The 19,010-nt window shown below is 38.7% G+C and overlaps 1 protein-coding gene across 16 annotated transcripts in view; it reads left to right on the plus strand.

Annotated features, from left to right (window-relative positions):
- The window catches only part of EXD3 (exonuclease 3'-5' domain containing 3), a 340,424-nt gene that overhangs the window by 1,612 nt on the left and 319,802 nt on the right, over nucleotides 1-19,010 (plus strand). For 15 of the 16 annotated variants that reach the window (XR_011135616.1, XM_068914390.1, XM_068914384.1 and 12 more), the window contains exon 2: nucleotides 6,564-6,629. The gene's annotated coding sequence lies outside the window, so the exon portion shown is untranslated. Of the gene's footprint in view, nucleotides 1-150; nucleotides 209-6,563; nucleotides 6,630-19,010 lie in introns of those variants that run through there. The other variant, XM_068914376.1, reaches the window with a different exon arrangement.

Below are 19,010 nucleotides of genomic sequence, written 5' to 3' on the forward strand. Positions count from 1 at the left end.
TCCATATTGCTGTTAATCTTTACACAGTATCTGGGTCGGTTATCCTACTATTTTTCATGTAATTGAGCTAGAACAGCAAGTTTGGTGTTTTTAATGAAGGAGTAAGTGTTGTCTTTCTGAACAAAGAGACTCCCGTTTAAATTAGGTTAGTTCCTTGTCGCTGCTTTTAACCATTTTGGAAAATGGAGAAAATGCAGTAGGATTAGAGGTAATGCAAATGTTCTTCCTGTATTTGGAAAGATGAAGTGTGGTGGTGGTGGTGGTGGTGGGGGGAACACAACAAAAAAACAGCTTTCTTGAGCTGATGTCAGTTGTAGGTGAAAAATAAAATAAAATGAACAAATTAGAACTTTATAAAAATTAGATACTGCAAACACAATGAATGTTTGTAGACCTTAAGGCCAGGCACCATACCATTGACAAAGTTGTGGATTTTATTTTTGTTTGTTTGTTTTTAACAAACAAAGTATCCTTTCTTTGGAGAGGATTACAAGATCTGGTTAAGGAAGTCAACTATTAATGCAGTTACTATCACATACTTGAAATTCTCAGAGGAATTTGACTTAGTATGATAGGACATTTTGATATATGGCTGTTATATGGCATTAAGGCAAAATCTGAGAATGAGCTTAGGACCAAATCTTGCATCTCAGTTATTAACAGGAAGACATAAATGAGTGGGTTATTTCTAATCAGATCCTCTCCGTACCAGTTTTTTGTTCAAATACTAATCTATCTTAATGACTGACTTAAATTATAGAAGAGATGGTCTATAACCTTTGCTATTCAAATTTGCTGATCATGGGTTGGTGGGATGGTCAGTGACAAAGATGTTGCTGCTATAGCATGGTTTGAGCCTCCTGATTAAATGGTTCCAAGAGCAGGAAGGATCTTAATATAGTGAAAAAGAACATGTTGAGTCCAGAAACCAATACTGCCACCTCTTTAGGGCAGGAAACTGTTAGATAGTGACTTGTGGGATTTAGCTGCATTGCAGCTTAAGTGTTGTGGGAAAAGAACTGATTTTATTTATTTAAGAGAATCAAATTGAAGTTATTATGTTTGCGCATACAGTGGTGTTAGAACCGTAACTGGAACATAATGTCCAGTTACAGTAGCTCTTCAAGTAGGATATGAAAATACTGGAGGGCTCAGAAGAGGCCACCACAAAAATGTTCTGGATCTGGAAAACAAAGTATGTTTAAAAAAACCCCAAAACCTCAAAAAATCAAAAAACAAAACGAACATTAATGAACTCAGTTTATTCAGGCACATCCAAGATAAGAGGATGAAGAAGTGACTCAGTCACTCTGTGGAAATCCATGCCTGTGGAAAAAGTTATCTGATAGTGGAATATTTTTAGTCTTTTCAACAAAGATATAATGAGATCCAGTAACTGGAAGTCAAGGCTACACAAAATTCTTTTAAACATGATACAATTTCCTAGCAGTGATGGAGGCTAATTATAGGGTTAGTTTACTGGAGAGGTTAAAGGCTTTGCATTACTTGGAGCCTTTAAGCTGAAATTAGATAACATTTTACAAGAAAGGCTTAAACTTGGATACTCGGGGAGCTTATCGGTACAAGGGTGTCCATGTGGTTTGGGGGAAATCAGTGAGATTCAGTAGCTCTTCTAGAGATTTGTCATTCTTAGTCTGCTTGCTCATCCTCTTTACTTGACTGCAGAAATAGCAGAATTTTTGTCTTGCTTAAAAGGGATTTAGTTCTAAATTAAGATAACTAGTCTTGTACTTTTGGATGCTTTGTAGGGGTTAAGAAGTTTTTTTTATTATTCTTTAGAGGAGAATTAGGTTAAGATAGTATACTTCTTCACTAGTCTGTAAAACATCAGAGTTTGGATGCTGAGATGGGCAAATCAGTGCGCAATACTAGTTCAGAGAATCCCCTGCCTCGTTGTCAGTTTGCTACATCTTCCTCATGTTTGCAGCTGGAGCTAGGTTTAAGGTTAGGAAGGGGTTTTCACCCAGGACTGATTCCTATGGTATCATACAAGCTTTTCATCTTCAGCAAGAGAGTAATCTTCATGCTGGAACTTTTTGGCCCCTTATTTTATCTCATCAGTTTCTCATAAAGGGATCTTGGATCTCTGTCTCAATTTATTGTTTTGATAGGATTACAGTGCCTTCAGTTAGTAGGTTGTGTAAAAGGGCATTGGTTGATGAGCTCAATTAGAGAATCTGTTGAATCACCCTGGCCTCTGACTCTGAAATTATGACTTTCTATTAAAAAGTCTCCTGTGACTCCATGAATGGTGAAACCCTGCCTCTTTTGTAGCACTTGCGTTTCAGCGTGCTTTGAGGCTGTGTTGCCTCCCTGGTTTTCTATGGAAACAGTGACTTGCTCATGACCATGTGTCAGATTTTTGGCACAAGTGTCACTAAAATCCATGACTTGTGCCACTTTTTTCTTACTCACTTGTACTTGCTCATGCACGAGCAGGTAGAGCAGGAGTAATCGGAATTTTTAGTGTGTAGAGAAGAACCAGTAAAATGTATTCTGGAATACAAGTCGATCTATCAGAACATCTCTTTGGAGTGTTTGAGGCAGTAATTTTATTAGAAATAATCATAACGGATTCACCTGCACAAAATTTTGTTGATGCTTAGTTTAGCAGTTACAGCATACTCTTCTCAGCAGTCTTTATTGGAGAAGTTGGATATGTTCATCATATGAAACTGTATCAGACCAACATGGGGTGCACAGAGCACGCAGCTCAGAGAGCGCAACACAACATTACAAAATATTCCTTTTCCAGGGACACAAAGTAGCACTGGTCATTAGTATGAGCCATGTAAATATGAATTTGCAAAGCTGAAATGTGTAATTTCTGTTGTGCTCCAAAGTCAGCTTGAAGAGGAGTGAAAGAGAAGTGGGAGATTGTTCTCTGCAGTGTGGTGCACTCTCTTTGTTAGACTATGCAAGGAAGCTCTTTCATGTTATAGCTCAGATCTTAATGTAGAGGTTGTAGATACGGGGACGCAGGACGTTGTTGCGATGGGGCCAGACTCTTCTCGGTGGTGCCTAGTGACAGGACGAGAGGCAGTGGGCGCAAACTGCAACACAGGAAGTTCTACTTGATCCCAAGAAAATTTCCTGTGAGGGTGACTGAGCACTGAGACAGGTTGCCTGGAGAGGTTGTGGAGTCTCCGTCCTTGGAGATGCTCAAAACTTGACTGGACACGGTCCTGGTCAACTTGCTCTAAGTGACCCTGCTTGAGCAGGGGTGTTTGAACTAGATGATCTCCAGAGGTCTCTTCTAGCCTCACATGTCCTGTGATTCTGTGATACCTCTGCTTACAGTTGGTAAGAACTGTAGGAGAAGCAGGGTCTGTGCATTTGTACTCTTTGACCGAAGCAATTGCTCAGATGATAAAGTAACATTAGCCCAACTTGCATTAAATACTTGCCTATGTGTGCAGTGATGTAGCCTGGGAGGAGAGGGCCATGAGGGGTAGGGGATATGTGGCAGCAATGTCCCACCAGCAGAGCCTCTGAAGGGCAGATCACCTCTGAGGTATATGGCAAAGTGTTTGAAAAACATTTATTGGAGTTTCTTAAGGATGGTGTTCTCCTGAACCAAGTGCCAATAATTTGATTCAAAAGCTAATTCCTGAGCTTGTGTTCTATGCCAGTGGCTCTAAAATAATTCATGTTCTTCTGCAGCTCTCTGAGTATGCTTAATGCTATGCAGCCAAATAATGAGAGCCTGCTCAAGCAGCTCCTTGCTCTAATTGCACACCCTAGAGGAAGGGATGACAAAAACTAACTGCAAAGCATGTGAGAGGAATAGAATTACGTTAACAGAAATAAGATACACTGAGCACTGAACATCCTGATGCTTCCCATTTTCATCTTTAACTGAATTAATGTCTAGTAAATTAATGTAATGTAGGAAGAGCTGTGGTGGAGGTCAGTGATGAAAGCTTGAAAAATTCTTCAGGGAGAAAATGAAAGAGGAGAGAGTCTGCATGGGATCAGGGAGGGTTGAAGAGAAACTCCAGTTAGATTTGTATTGAGAGAGAAGGCTGGAACGCTGTTTTCCCAGGAAATAAGTCTGTTTCTCTTGTGAACTCACATGTGGTTTTGATGTTGCAACATGACCCTATGGCATAACAGGGGCCTGGAAGGTGAGAGCCTTGTCCAACTGTTTGAGATCGAATAGTGTATCGTTTCCCAGCTCTGCTAATTCAATGCTGGATGATTTTGGGCAAGTAGTGCTTTATGATCTACAGATAAAAATCAAGTTAAAAATTCCCAGGCCATGTAATTAATAGCTTCTTTTGTCTCAGCTTTGCCACTCACTTAGGATAGCACTTTGGGCATAGTCCTTGGTGTTGGCTATTAGTAGAATTAGGCCAATTTGAGGGTGGAGGTAGTTGCTATTTTCAAATAAACTTCTATATAAGGTTGGAGGAACAAAAATCCTGTGTTATGAATTTTTCCTACAGAGAAAATTCAACCATCTCTGAGTTTGTCTCATAGGTGGACCAATGAAACTGATGAAAGATGAAGTGTTTCAGAATCTGGTTATACAAGAAAAAACTAAAACTCCTCATCTTCTGTCCCATCACCTACAAAACATAACAGTCCCATTCTCTCTCTGAGTAATATATCACGCTGGCACGAAGCTGTGTGTTAATCCTACTTCAAGTTGTAATAACGGGGATTTGGAAGGAGAAGGGAGTTGCTAATAAGGAAAATGTAAACATAAATGATGGAAGAGTTAAAGGAAAGAAGTTCTAATTTATGTTGCATAAACATTTAAACAGCAATGGCACCAGAACCAGTTCTGAAATGGATATATAAGGTAAGGATAGCATTGGTGTCCTGATACAGAACTAGGAGCTGCTATTCCTAGAGGTCTGGCCACTGCTAGAGATGACACTACTTTTTCTTTGAAAGCTACCAACTCCTTATTTTTATGTAGTGGTACAGAAACCAGGTTTTCTACTCATTGCTTCAGTCTTAAGCCATTGTGGAGTCTACTGATGAAATATATCTGCAGGTTTCCACCAGTGTAGGTGAGATCTGTTCCCTATTAGTTTTACTAAGTACATGTTGCTGAGATCAGTGTTATGATGACTCTTGTTATACGTTCCCAAGCTGGAGTGAGAAAAGGCTGGTGTATCACATGTTCCTTCTCTTCTTGTTGCTTCTTCAATTGTGCCAAGGGTATATCCAGATTTCAAGTTGTCTAAATATGTGGCTACTGTCATTTTAAAAAACATTCTTTTCTAATTAAAATAATGCTGCATTTTTTTCTGTTTCAGGGTTAGCTATACCTTTGCAATACAATTTGTTCTTGATTGTTGCTGGTGTTTCCTTTGAAAAGCAGAATACTTCACAATAAAAGGGATTACCCTGATAGCTATGCACGCAGCTGTCCTGTTTAGTTACCAGGAGGCACTGTATCCTTCATTGAACTTCACTATTTTAAACATTTGTCAAATGTGAATTACCTTTTCTCAGTTAATAACTGTATTCATTGTCGTACTTTAAAAAAAAAATATCACAAGGTTGTGATTTTTCTGGTAGCAGCCATTATAGCTTAGGTTGCAAAATATTTTAATTTTCAATTCTTGCTTTTTCTTGATCTTACATTTTTGTAAAATCTTCATTCTATATTGAAACTTTCTGCTATATAGTTCTGAAGGCACTTTATTTTTGAATCTCATGCAGTTTCATTGACTCCTGTTTGGGCTATGTGTTCATGAAAAAAAAAAAAATCCCTTTTTAAAAATATCCAGGACACTGTCTATCTACTGCTGATCTTTTTAATGTCAAACTCTGACTGAACCTCCTCAAGGAATAAGTTGTTATGTCAGGGAAAAAAAGTTGGCTGGAAAATAACAGTACTTGGAGGAATGTTTGAAAATATGGGAGAAAGCACAGGAGGAACTTTGCACTGCTTGGGAAACATTTACTGTATAAAATTGATCCACATGGGTTTTGTTAGATTATACAATTGTCTGTACATTTTTCTGAAAGTATTCCTTGGGGACTGAAATCTCACGTTGTTACGAAAGAAGGGAAATTGGTTTAGCTTTTTGAAATAGGGAGTGCAATTTTGCTTTTAATGATAAATAGCTACAGTTGCAGACTGTGCAAAGCAGGTTTTTAATAGGCAAGTAGTTGAAAGCCTCATTGTTTTTTGGTTTTGTAAGCAATCGTTGCTACTAGTTCATTCAGATGAATGGGAGTGGAGATGTTCTGTTTGTCAAAATGGATAATCTGTGGAACAGGGCAATGGTTCTATTAAGAATGTTTTATAACATCTTTGTATCATTTTTGTTAATCTTTTGTGACTCTTAGTCGCGTGATCTTAACGTTACAGTAATTAACAAGAAGTAAAATAAGTATGTAAGGCCCCAATTCAAGAAAATATTTAAGTATTTACTTGAATTCACGTTTTTCCAAGATGGCACTTAAATAGGTGCTTAAGTGCTTGGTTAAATTAAGATTGCTTCAGTGGAACTTAGGTGTTGTGCTGGTAAGTATGCACAAAGCTGCAGATGTTAACAGGCCTGTTTGATTCCTTGCAGATCTGTGGTCACAGGAGAATTCTCCAGACAACGCTGCAAATAACACGTTCACATCCTCCTTTGGGGGTAAGTTTGCTGCCTTGGGACCTGAGCCTGTTTAAAAGTGTAGTTTGACAACAGGGGGGGCAGTACGGTTTAAGGAGTTCCTGCCCCTTTCTAGTCTGTCTTATCTGGACTTTTGAAAACTTTTTTTTAATTTTGGTCACTTGTTTGATCTCTTTCACCTTAGGCCTATAGTCTGGGTGTTCAAGGGACAACTGAGCCTTCGTGCAAAACGGGTGGGAGGGAGAAGGCAGCAACTGCTTAGGCTGGCATCACTGCTCAGACCCCTACACTGAGAAGCTATACCCTCAGTGGATGTTTATAGGTAGATCAGTAAATGGAACAGTTTCACTTTGACAATTTGACATTGAGATCATTAAAACTGGTTTCTGTTCTGAGAATCAGTATCAGTTTTTCCATATGGACTTTTTCTTTGAAAGTGGTACAACTGTCTTGTGTTTGTAGGATATTTTATTAGTGTACTGTGCTTTTGTAGGTAGGTGAAAGCGAACTTGACCATAGAACAAGTACCAGTTGTACAAACTTGTGGCAGATACTGTTTCATCATTGTGCTTTGTGTGACCACTCTTAAAAGAAGGCATCTCTCCAAAGCAATATTTTTATGCTGTAGCAATGTATTAGCGAATAGACTTATGAGGATTCCGCTTTGATTTGTGAACTTCATTTGTGGTTTTTTTTTCACTTCTTTTTTAAGGGTTGATTTAACTACCTCCCATGTGGAAAAGTTACCCTGCAGTTCTCTACAGATATAGTAAATTGCATAGAACTCTGTTTATCTTGGAAAAGTTGTGCTGGGTTAGCTGCCCAGGGACCTGAGCTTTGTTTTACATGTGAGACACTCTAGCCTATTTTTTTTTTTCCTCATCTGGTTCACTATCCTTTCTTCTCTCAGCATAGGAGAACTTCTCCCATCTTTCTTTTTAGTACCACTGCCTACCAAGATATGTACTAATGAAGGTCTGCATAATACAAGGAAATCCAAAGTGTCTGTGCAGGAACATGTTCCAGTTAGTTTATATAATGTTTTCCCCATTGGTTCAAACGGAAATGAAGTGTGGCATTTAATGAGAAGTGTCTGGAAAGTCTCGTTTCTTTTTTTTTTTTTTTTTTTTTTCCTAGTCTCTCTTGTACATGTTCTGAAATGGAACTGTGGTTTCGTTAGAGGGCACTCTTTAATAACATGTAGTGAGACTGCTGTTTTGGATAATGTTCACCATGTCCTGTTCAGAGAAAAAGTACTAATGGAAATGTAGTTATTTATTTGCTGCTCCAGAGTAGAAAGCATAAGGCCTGAGGCAATGAAGTATATAGCATAACCTTATGATGCTAGCAGCAGGCAAGACTGACTATATTGTGGGCTTATCTGATACTTGTGTTGTATATGGAAGATAGCAGCAATCTATTAGTTAATTCACCATACTTTGCCAACTGTGGAATAATTTGTTTAAATAATGTGCTTTTCTCATGGCCTTTACCCTATCAACTGCCTTGATCCTAGATGTGTGCTCATTTAAGAACTATTTTTTTCATATGACTGCCATCATCTTCTTAAAAATCCTTCAGAAACAATAAGCTGCTTCAGAAGACTTGAGAAACCCTTAGATTTCAATTCCAGCCCTTACATCAGTTCCTTCTGTGCCTTTGACAAGTTACTTATTATGTATTCTTTCACTTTTCTTGTGAAATAAAGAGGATAATGATTTTTACTTTGGGAGAATTAAGCAATGTATACAAGTGTGCTTTGAAACTTGAAGTGTTTTATAATTTGTTAAATATAATTAGTATCTTGAACAAAACAGGAGTCAGGGAAGTCAGATTTAAGACCATGATTATTACTCAACTTCTTTGGTGCTTTTTTTAATTTGGGCAAGATTATAGAGCCAGATCATTTTCATTAGTTTTGACTTTTCTTGATGTTGTTTGTTTTTTGTCTAGAGAAGCATTCTTCATATACAGGAGTCAGATTGTCTATAAACCTAATTTTAAGTTTTCCTAAAACACATCTTATTTTGTTTTTAAAGTAGCGTACTAAACTGGTGTAACTTGACACATTTTTTGAGCAATTAGCACTGAATCATACCCACACTGCATAGGCTTGGCTAAAATGAAGTGCATATTTCCTGTGCTGGAACCATGCCTATGTAGCGTGTATCTGAGTTGCAATATATTGCTTTGCTTAGCCTTTAAATTCCCGTTTCTGTCTTAGCATTTCTACTTCTAGCTGGATTCTGTGTAGCCACTTGTCAGTGGTACTCATGTGCTTTTTCAAAGATGAGAAAAGAGGTGTTAAGTAAGGATGTGACTTGCTTAAGGTCACAGAATCAGGCAGTAACAGATTTACGAACAGAAACCAGTTCTTTTGATTGCCTGACCGTTTTCTCCTTAGTGGGAAATATTCCATCCAGCTGAGACTGGCAGACATGTCTGACAAAGTTTAGTTTTGCATCTCTGAGAGCTGACAGCTTTATGATCTTGGATAATGGATGGTGACACTGACAAACAGTTTATCATACCAGATTCTGTGCTATAGCCAGAGTATCATTCTTTGCTTGGTATCCTAAAGAATTACGTAGTGCTTCTGTGAACTCCTAATAGCTACATGGGACTAAAATTAAAACAGAATAAGAAAAAGGCAGTACTTGTGCCATCTTTTTCCTCTCCTAGCTTACATCTCCTCTTGCATCTGCCCTTTCTTTCCTGCTAGCATAGCTTCTTGTCGGCCTTGTCAGCAAAAAGTTGTTCCTTGGGGTAAGGAAGGAAGGCTGAGATGTTCCTGCCCTGGAGTCCTTCTGTGTCCATCCCAATAAGAGGGTACATGAGGAGGTAGGTGGCAGGAGCTGAGCTGAGACATGGTATCATGTGGATAGCTGCTGAGCTGTGGGGAGAAGCACTCTGGAGTGCCTCCATAAGGCAGTCGATTGGCATGAGGTGAGCAGCAAAGCATGCTCTCTGCCTTTCAGTAAGGTCTTGGCTAGGTGGCGTGGCAAAATAAGGTTTTGTGTTTTTGTTTTTTCTCTGTTTGGGACAGAGTTTAAGAAGTTAAGATGCTTTAAAGATCTGATCTTCTGCATGTAGTTACTGAGCTTTGGTCTAGAGCTAGCTGCCTTCTGTGGAGGACAAAATATTAAATGTATATTGAAATGGTGATCCAGCCTTTTTAGAGGTGAGAACTGCCCTTTAGGTTTGGGACTTGACCTCCATGTATTCTGGCAAGGAAATGTAACTGATGTATCTAGTGTCAGATCAGTCACAGGCAACTTAGGAGGCATACTTCTGGTGCTACCTTTACGCTGCACATCAGCACAAGAGCTCATGTCTGTAAGAACTGGGCTAAATGCAGGCACCATACGTAATACACTTTCAATTTCATACCACCTCTTGTGTTGTGGCAACAGTAGCTTCTCCGGGGCAAAGTCCAGAGGCAGTCAGCAGACTAGACCTGACCTGTGGGCTGTTGTGTGGCCCCTCGGATTGTTTCAGCAAGCTTGAGCTACAGGAGAAGGCAGGGCAGGTTGGTCAGGGATGGTGTCAGAGTAACTGCATCAGCTCTCGTTTCTGAGGAAAGTTTTAATTAACTGGCAAATGGAATTTAAGGTGAAATAGAATAAATAAAGAATTCCTTGGTAGGGGAGAAAAAGATCTTCGAGCTAGGGAATATTTTTAACGGTTTTGAAGAGCTCATCCCTTGTGATTTCTATAAGTGATATTAGGATTGACATTTTTAATAATAGAAGGTTCAGCTAAAATCTTCACCTTCTGTGTTATACTCACCCCATATGTTGATGCTCTATCATGTGTTTTACCACGTGTGCTGTTTGGATGTTCTAAAAAATAATAATCTTGCAGCAAATGACATCTACAGAAAGTGCTGATAAGGAGCTCCAGCATGCTTTTATGTAATACTCTTCTCCATTGTTGAGTAGTATCTCCTACAAATATTTTCTCACAGAACATTTCTGTGGAACTGAAAGTTTTTTTGTTATTTTTTTTTAACAATTTATATTTTGGTGTTCGTCATTCTTTGAAGAGTAATTAAAGTTCTGCGGTGGTGTGTTTGCATTGGTTAGCCAATGCCATCTTCATGGCATGATGTATGAAATGTCATTAACGGGTGCTAGTGTCATCTTTGCTTTAGCTCTGCAATCAGTTTCAGGTACCATCTGATTTTAATTAAGAGACTGCTGCAGTTCTTGGTCCCATTTATAGTTATTTTCAGTGTTGTACTTCAAATGTTCTACCAACTCCTCCTTATTTTTCCAGTGCGTATCAGCAACAGCCTATCCTTTTGGGATCTGGAGACTAAATGCATATTTTCTGGCAGTTTTTTGGGGATGGAGTTGTGGTTGTAGTTTCTTGAGCACCTCTCTGTTAGCCTGCCTCAGGACTGAAGTTCTGATATGGTAGGCTTTTCCGTTGGTCTCAGATATTGCAGGCCAAGTTGCTTTCTGGTGGGTAGCAACAACTGAAGAATGCTTTCTACTTAAATAAGTGTGGAGAAAAGCCTCTTCTAGTAGAATTTAGGGAAAAGAGTAGAACATGCACTTGTAAAAACAGAGGCAAGGAGCATGATAGGGGAAAGCATTAGTTTAGGCCAGTCTTCTGCCTAATGCAAATGCAGTAAGCAGCTCTTTTCAGTAGGAGCAAGTTAGCTTAGAGCCCAGTGGTGCTGTCTGTCTGTCTGTCTTAGAGTAGAATTAAATGCCAAAAAGTAAATATTTTTAAGCAAAGCAAAGGCAAAACTTTGAGGATATACTAAAAAGAACAAAACTGAAGAAACCCTTATATGTACAATGTCCAGAGCAATTTTAAAGTGCCTGAATAGTGTGGTTGGTTCGGCCAAACAGAAATCTTTCCTATTGATTTATTATACCAATTTAGATATAAGCCCTCTGTGCAGAACCGTCAGTTTAATAGAACGGTTTTCTTTCTCCTTTTAGATTTAATCCACATGTTGTATCAACAGAGCCTTTGTCTCTGCTCAGTTATGAGTTATCCTTTTTAAAAAAAAAAAAAAAAGAGCAAAAACATATGTTTTTTAATAGCCCTATTACAAAAGAGTGCAGGATGACATACAGAGAGGTGGCCATCAAACAGTGACTCTGATGTGCACGTAACTTCAAAGTGGTGCTGTAAATGAAAGAGTGAAAAATGGCCCTTTTGCCTCTCCGCTTCCTAATGACTGTGGAAAGCCCAGCAGTGACAGGAGGAGGCAGCATTATCTTTAGCCAGGATTCCCTAGCTTTTTCTTCCCAGCTTGTGCAGGGATGCTAAACATACTCTTTTAACTTAATGCTAATTTCCTCCCTTTTTTTAAAGGGGGACTTTTCCAGAAGTGTATGTAATTCACGTTTCCTTCCTGCCTGCCTGCCTGCCTCCCCTGCAGAGAAGGAGTTCTTTCTTAGCCCCCTGCTGTATTCGAAATGGGGGAGAATTATTCTTAGGAAACTGATGAAATTGCTATTATTTCTATGCGTGCTTTGCAAGAAAGCATTTACTTGAGTAGCAAGGCTCACCTAGTGTCTGTATGAGGGTTCATAACTGAATTTTAGAGCTGTTCAATAAAGCGGTTCACTTAAATCACTTGATTATAACCTTTACCTGGCCCTTTTCGCCCAACTAACTCCTGTAGTGTCATGAATTGTTCTGAAGGCGTATGTCTGTCCATCCTCAACTGGCAGCCTGGTGAGCTGCAGGCAGGCAAAGGCAGAGCCCCTGTCATATCTGTCTCTTTGGTGCTAGTGTGGTTCCTTCCAGTTTGTACTGGACAGCTGGCAGCCATCACGGTCTCCCGTAATTCTCTTCCTGATGTCAGCACAGAGGATCTCACCTCAAGTGTCAATGTAATTATTTACAGTGATGTGAAAAGAAGAAAATAATACTGTGTTTTCAGCCAGAAGAAATTTGTCTGGCATTTAGAAAAATGTGGCATGATTCTATCCTGCATGTGCAGGTTATGGAATAGGGTAAGAGAAGATCTACCTTAGAGGCTTGGCGGTCAGTGACAGGAAAAGAAAGTTGTTTCCTTGCTGCCTGAACCAGATAGCAGGCCTGGCAGGGGAAGGAATGGTCTTGCTATATCAGGCAGGTCCCTTGGTGGAGAGCTCTTGAAAGAACACAAAGTCCTTGGCAGTGTGTGTGCAACCATTAGGAACTGGCAGCATCCTTGAGCAGAAAAGCTGGTCAGGGACTGTCAGGATGATTAAGCCAGAGGACGGTTAGAGCCTGTGCTAAAAGAAGCAGCCTGTTCGTCTCTAAGGCAAGTTAGATACTATCAGATTCTCTGCATGTTAACTCTCAACATTTTTCTTGCATAAAAAGAAAAAACCCGGCCCTTTGAACATGGCTGTGGAATGCAGATGTACTGGGGGGTTTGTTTATTTTCCTGCAGCCTGGCCTTTTGTCGCTGCCAGAGTTTCTCTCTTATGAGGGCTGAGCATACCTTTCCAACATGAAATAAAACATGGAACTTGGGAGGATTATACTCCCTAAGCTCTCTCACTGTGTATTGTTCTTAAGTCTCCTTTCTACCAAGTTAAGTTCTCCAAACCTTCATAATAATGGGTATTCAAATGAGATATGTTTCTTCTTCAGATGACTGCTGTCCTTAATGGCTGCTATGGCAGCAATTACTTTTCTCAAAACACCTTGGAATTTGAATCTTTCCGGAGCAGTGGTAAATGGAAGGGGCATTCTACTAGTACGAGCAATTTCTTTATTTGTGGATTTTGCCGGGTATTGCACTATGTTGTGCCTTTATCTAACATATTCTTGGGCAACCATACCCAACTTTGTACTTGGCCTTGCTTTGAGAAGGGCATTGGACTGGAGACCTCCAGAGGTCCCTCCTAAACTGACTTAATCTGTTTCTGTGTTCTGATAGAGTTCTGGCTAAGATGCTTCTTTTGGCTTCATTTATATGTGCTTTCATGCTCAGCAGCTTTCATCATGTTCCCATCATAAGCAGTTCTTTAAACTGAAGTGATGTGTAAACATCAGGAGAAGTTTCTAGACTGCAAAATGAATTTCCTTTCTTCATAGTTTAGGCTATTTTTTTGTGTTGCCGTATTCAGATGATATGAATAATCAATTTTCTTTTGCTGCTGTTTATTGTGAGAATGATTGTTTTATGCTGCACCTTAGTTAAAACAAAAAAAGTGCTTTAGTTTAAAGAAAAAATTAGTTTCTAAAAGCTAGTGGGTCTTGCTCTTAGGTCGGCTTTGTTCCTTTGCACTTCTTTTGTTGGGGAACTGGAGAAGGAAAGACCAGGACCAAAGAGGCTTGTTGTTTTGGATTTATGAGACTATATTGTTACTGCATTCCAAGTGAGACTGTTGCTTTTGGGGGGTAAAAAAATGAAATCTGAGGTTAATAAGATTTAGTGGGTTTTTTTGTGTGTGAATGTTGGTACCTGTTATTCGAACACTTTAGCTTATACTCTTTACTGAACAGTATTTTGCTAAAAACTTAAGCATTTACTTAAGCACTCTGAATAGTAATGAAATTAAGTATGTGTCTTACTAATTCAGGAACTGCATGCTTGACGAGGGAATACTGACAGCTTGCTGGCGTGCTTGGATTTATGATTTTTTTTCTGAGGGCAAAACAGGATGGTGGGGCAATTAGATGGAGTTGCATATACTAAACATGTATAATTTATCACATATGCACTCAAAACTGGAGTTGACTAATCTCATAGTTCATGCTTGCTGTATGTTCAGACTTTAACCTCTCTGTTTAGATTGCCAACATGGTGCCAATTAATGTGACTGTGATGTGGACACTAAGGAATATAACTCACTTCACATGAGTTACCAAACAGCTAGCAGATGTTAAGCTAATGGTTTTTGGCTACTACCACCCTGACTTGGATTTCAACCCAGAGGTGAAAGAATTTTTCTTTCCCATTACCATTTCCCTTGAGCCAGATTGTCCCTAACATGAAAAATTCTTTCCACAAACTCTGGAAGATGGCGTAAACACTTCCCCTCTCCCTTAAACCTGTTCCTAGGGTGTCTTGTGCATCACTTTATTTTTATGTTGATTTGCCTTCTTTGATACTTGTTATGTTGGTAGGCTTGGTGAATAAAAATGTAAATACTTTTTAAGCATCAAATAAAGCTTAAATTCGTAACAAGAGAAGTCTCTGTTGAGTATATGGTGCAGTTCTGTGGTGGTTTGTACCCTGTACATGCAGTCACATCTCAGACTTGACAAAATGACTATCTTGGGACTACTGTTACTACTTTGAGGTTGTGCCTCGTAACAGAGACCACAGAAGGTGGTGGCTTGGCCTGCCTGGGATTTTGGTTTTCATTGTTCTCATTGCTGGATATTATACTCTGAAACCCCATAAAACATCTGTAACAAGGCCTGTAGTTTTTTTTCCTCTTTTTTTTTTTTTTTTTTTTTCCTTCCCAGTAGTGAGTCAATGCTGAAAAACTGACAGATTATGCAACTACAGTAAAGGCCATTGCTACTTTGGGGTGTCAGATAGAATCAGCATCAACATGGAGACCAACAGAGGAAGATTTGAGTGAGAGTTAAATGACTGTCATAGTTATTTTGCAGTGAGTACTGAAAGCAAATCACTTGCAAGGTTATATCCTTTCCTTCCAGGTTTTAAAGTGAATATTTCACTCAGTGATGCATTTGGCTTTGAAGTTCTAAAGACAGCAAGTTTTTAAAAAATCTTGAGATGAGCAGAACTTTTTCTTTCTTGTGGATTGATTTTTCTTGGTATTTATGTATTCATTCAGGAAGACCTATTAAGAAGTAATGAGAACAGTTCTTCTGTATTTAGATAACGAATGATAACTAAATACTAACTACCTTGAGTAATTAATAGTTTTCAAACTTTCTGTAGAATGAATGGTGGTAATTGAGTGAACTCAAATTGATTCAAAACAAAACAAAAAACTAAAAAATTAAGTTGAACTACCAGTTTTCAAGAATGGCAAATTATCAAGTGTCAGTTTCTGGGTGTTAGGAAATAAAACCCCACAGTGGTTTATAACTATAATTGCTTTTCTCTTTTTCAATATTTAAGTAAGTTATTCAGTCCAGTTGATGCAACCTTTCTCCAGTAATATCATTGGCTGTCTTTCCCTGCAAACTTCGATTCTATATGACAAATTATTATTCTTGGGTTGTCTCTCTTTTAAGAGACTTAAGCACTGTTGTGATCAGATCAGGTCTCGAGTATTTTGGCATATAAGTTCAGGTACATATTGAAATTATAGTAACTATGGAAAAATTTCAAAGTACATTGTCATGTTCATATAAGTGTTTCAGAAATATATACAAGGTAAACCAAAAAACCAAGATACCAGAAGATCTTTTTTCCGCATTGCTTGTTGCTGATCTAATCAGTATAGAGCCTGCCTCTTGTCTGTAGTGACTTGCAGAAAATACGCTTGCTGTTCCTTTTTTCCTGTCATATAAATCTGTAGCTGTCTAAATTTTGCTGTCTAAATGGTAGCAGAAAAAATTCAGAAGAGCAGAAGAAACTAGAAACACTTGATGCAAGGATTTATTAGGTAATTCTTCAAGCAACACCTCCCAGCTGTTTTTAAATATAGCTACTGTTTTGTTTTATCACTGAAACTTAGAGCAAACATATTTACTTTGTGCAAACTTGGTCATTGAATGTTCATCATATGTTGGACAGATTTTGTCCTCTTGGAGTATCATTGACGTGACATGAGAAAAAGTAGACAATTGGGCCAAATGCGTATGTCTGTCCACACTTACTCTGAAGTCATAAGAAATAAGGTGGATAGACTAGGATGTTTTTTATTTTAATGTGAGATTGTTGCATAGGGCTACAAGAAAATTGATGGAAGGAAAACATCTAATGGAAAACCCTAAAACTGAGGTATAGGTTACATAGAAAAGGCAGAGTGGTTCAAACCAGTGGGGGAATAATGCAATGGCTTGAAGCTAAAAGTTGAATCAGGAACCTAACTGTATTAAGAACAGAATCCTTAAGAAATTATAAAAACTTGTAGGTAGGAAACCTAGAGCATTAGAGTAGGAAACACAGTGGGAGCAAACTGGCACCCCAATGCCTCGAACCCCCTTAGGCATCATAAATGACTGTTTTGTGGAACATCTGATCAGAGAATCCAGAGACAGGAAGGTACTTGTGACTCTCCCTGAGAACTGTGAGGATGGTGCAGAATTTTACTAGTAGTGGGCCCTTTTGTAACAGTGAACACTAATGTACTTAAATACCTTGCAGAAGTGATTGAAGCCAAAAATTTCACTGAAGTGATTTCAAAAAGGTAAGCTACATCAGAATCAGGAAGCTTGTTAAAAAGAAAGTGAAAGGAGCAGCCAAAAGGGTAAAATGGTAGTATGAAGACTATTTAAAGACATCATATTGCAGAGCAAATGCCTCACCCTATTAAAAGCAAGGAGCAAGAGCAACAATGAGAGAGATGACCAGAGATGGAGGAGGTGAGAGAGGGAGACAGTGTGAGAGAGAAGCAGTGGGAAAGAAAGGCTTCTAAAGTTAAAAAGGCATTCTTCCAAAAGCTGGAGTCATGACCAAGTGAGGAAGATAGAAAAGAACGGACTCTTTGGCACGTGAAATGTAAAGCGCACAGTAAGACTGGCCAAGAAACTTGGAGGAGCAATTTTCAGAGGGTATAAATAGTAACACTTCGTTTCAGCTTTGTTGGAAATAAGAGTCTTGTGCAGGATTTTATGTTTAAAAAAAAAAAAAAAGTCCTTGAAGACTTAAGGTGTGAAAGAATCACTCGAGGAAGATGAAGCCGAAAGAAACAGATGAGTTTTATGGCATCTGCATTCATCATGGTCTCTGTACCAGGTCTGGTCATAAACTGAAATAGTAATAAAAGAATTTCTAGAGTGCAGTGAGCTATAACTGACTGCAAGGACCAGATGATATTTAGAGCCCAGGACTTATGAAGAGATCCAATGAAGAAATTACTGAATTAACACCTGTGTCCAACCTCTCATGGAAGACCTCAGTGTTAGAGAACGGGTTGGGCGAGTGTAATGCCAGCTAGGGAAAGAGTTCCAAGGGCATTGGGGGAACTGCAGGGTAAAATATCTGAATTTGTACTGTGCAATGTAGTTGAAAGGGTAGTATAGATTAGAATTAGCAGACATATGGATAATTTTTATATGAATACAGAAGAGTCAATACTTCTTTTGTAAAGGGATGTTACACTTGGCAAATCTGTGAGGACTTGAAAGGCTCACTGAACATATGAATTAGGATCCTGCAGTATATATGGATAGTATCCTCAGATTTTCAAAAAGCTTCTGATGGGGTCCTTTGCCATAGATGCCTAAGAGAACCAAGGTTTCTTGGGAGAAAAGAGAGTTTTCTTTAGTAAACTATTGCCTGGTTAAAAGATGAGAAATTGTAGGTATAGTCATTACCATAACAGAGAGGTTACCATTGGAGTCTTACGGGAGTTTTGAGGCCTGTGCTGTTTAACACTTTCACAGATTGTCTGAGGAATGAGATGGATAGGTAAATAACAAAGTATGATTAAGAAATAATTTGGGATAGTCGAATCTAAAGCAGAAGTACCCTGTGGTAAGGTACGACTGGAAAATAAAAAAGCAAGTAAAACTCAGTGTCAGTCAGTGTAGAGTAATGCATGTGAGAAAATAGCCAGAGCTGTAAATAGTGATAATTCTAAATGAGATACTACTCCCCCCAAAAGATTATGGAATAGCTTACATATGAACAGTGTCTAGGTAGAGTAGGACTCTTTGGCCTGAAGAAAAAATGACTGAGTTGAACAAAAGAGAAGATGAGTGATCATTCCCTCTTTCTCTTCCATCCCCTATCAAAAAGTAGGTACATCAAATGGAACTAGGAAGTTCAAAAGAAACAGAAGGAGATGCTTCTTTTCATGATGTGTAAAATGTGGAAGCATTTGAAACAGGACTCTGGTACTAAGAGTTTGCATGAAAGCAATTGGACATGTTCTTGGAAGAAAAATCTACCACATCTATTAAATGCTAAGACAGAAGACCCAGCACATGGAAATCTTAAGGTACGAGTTGTTGCAGGCTGGGGAAATACACTGAGGAGTATATTGCCCCATTCTCTTCCTTAGGCATTGGCTACTGACCAGCGTCCAAGACAGGATTCTGCCTGGTTAGGTAGACATGTGATCTTACGTGGTACAGCTCCTCTTCAGTTCCTTACTTTCTTCTTTAATTGTATTTTGCAATGTCTGTACTTGTTATGATACAGAGTTATTTTTATGATTTGTCTATTCCACCGGTTCCCTCCTGTTTTTCAGATGCTCCTCCTACAAAATAAATGAAGTTTTTTTTTTTTTTTTTTTTAAGGAAAATATGGAACTTCTTTGCTGGTTCTTTTTGTGTAGTATGTTG

This window comes from Struthio camelus, chromosome 20 (genome assembly GCF_040807025.1).
Source record: "Struthio camelus isolate bStrCam1 chromosome 20, bStrCam1.hap1, whole genome shotgun sequence".
Taxonomy (NCBI): Eukaryota; Metazoa; Chordata; class Aves; order Struthioniformes; family Struthionidae; genus Struthio; species Struthio camelus.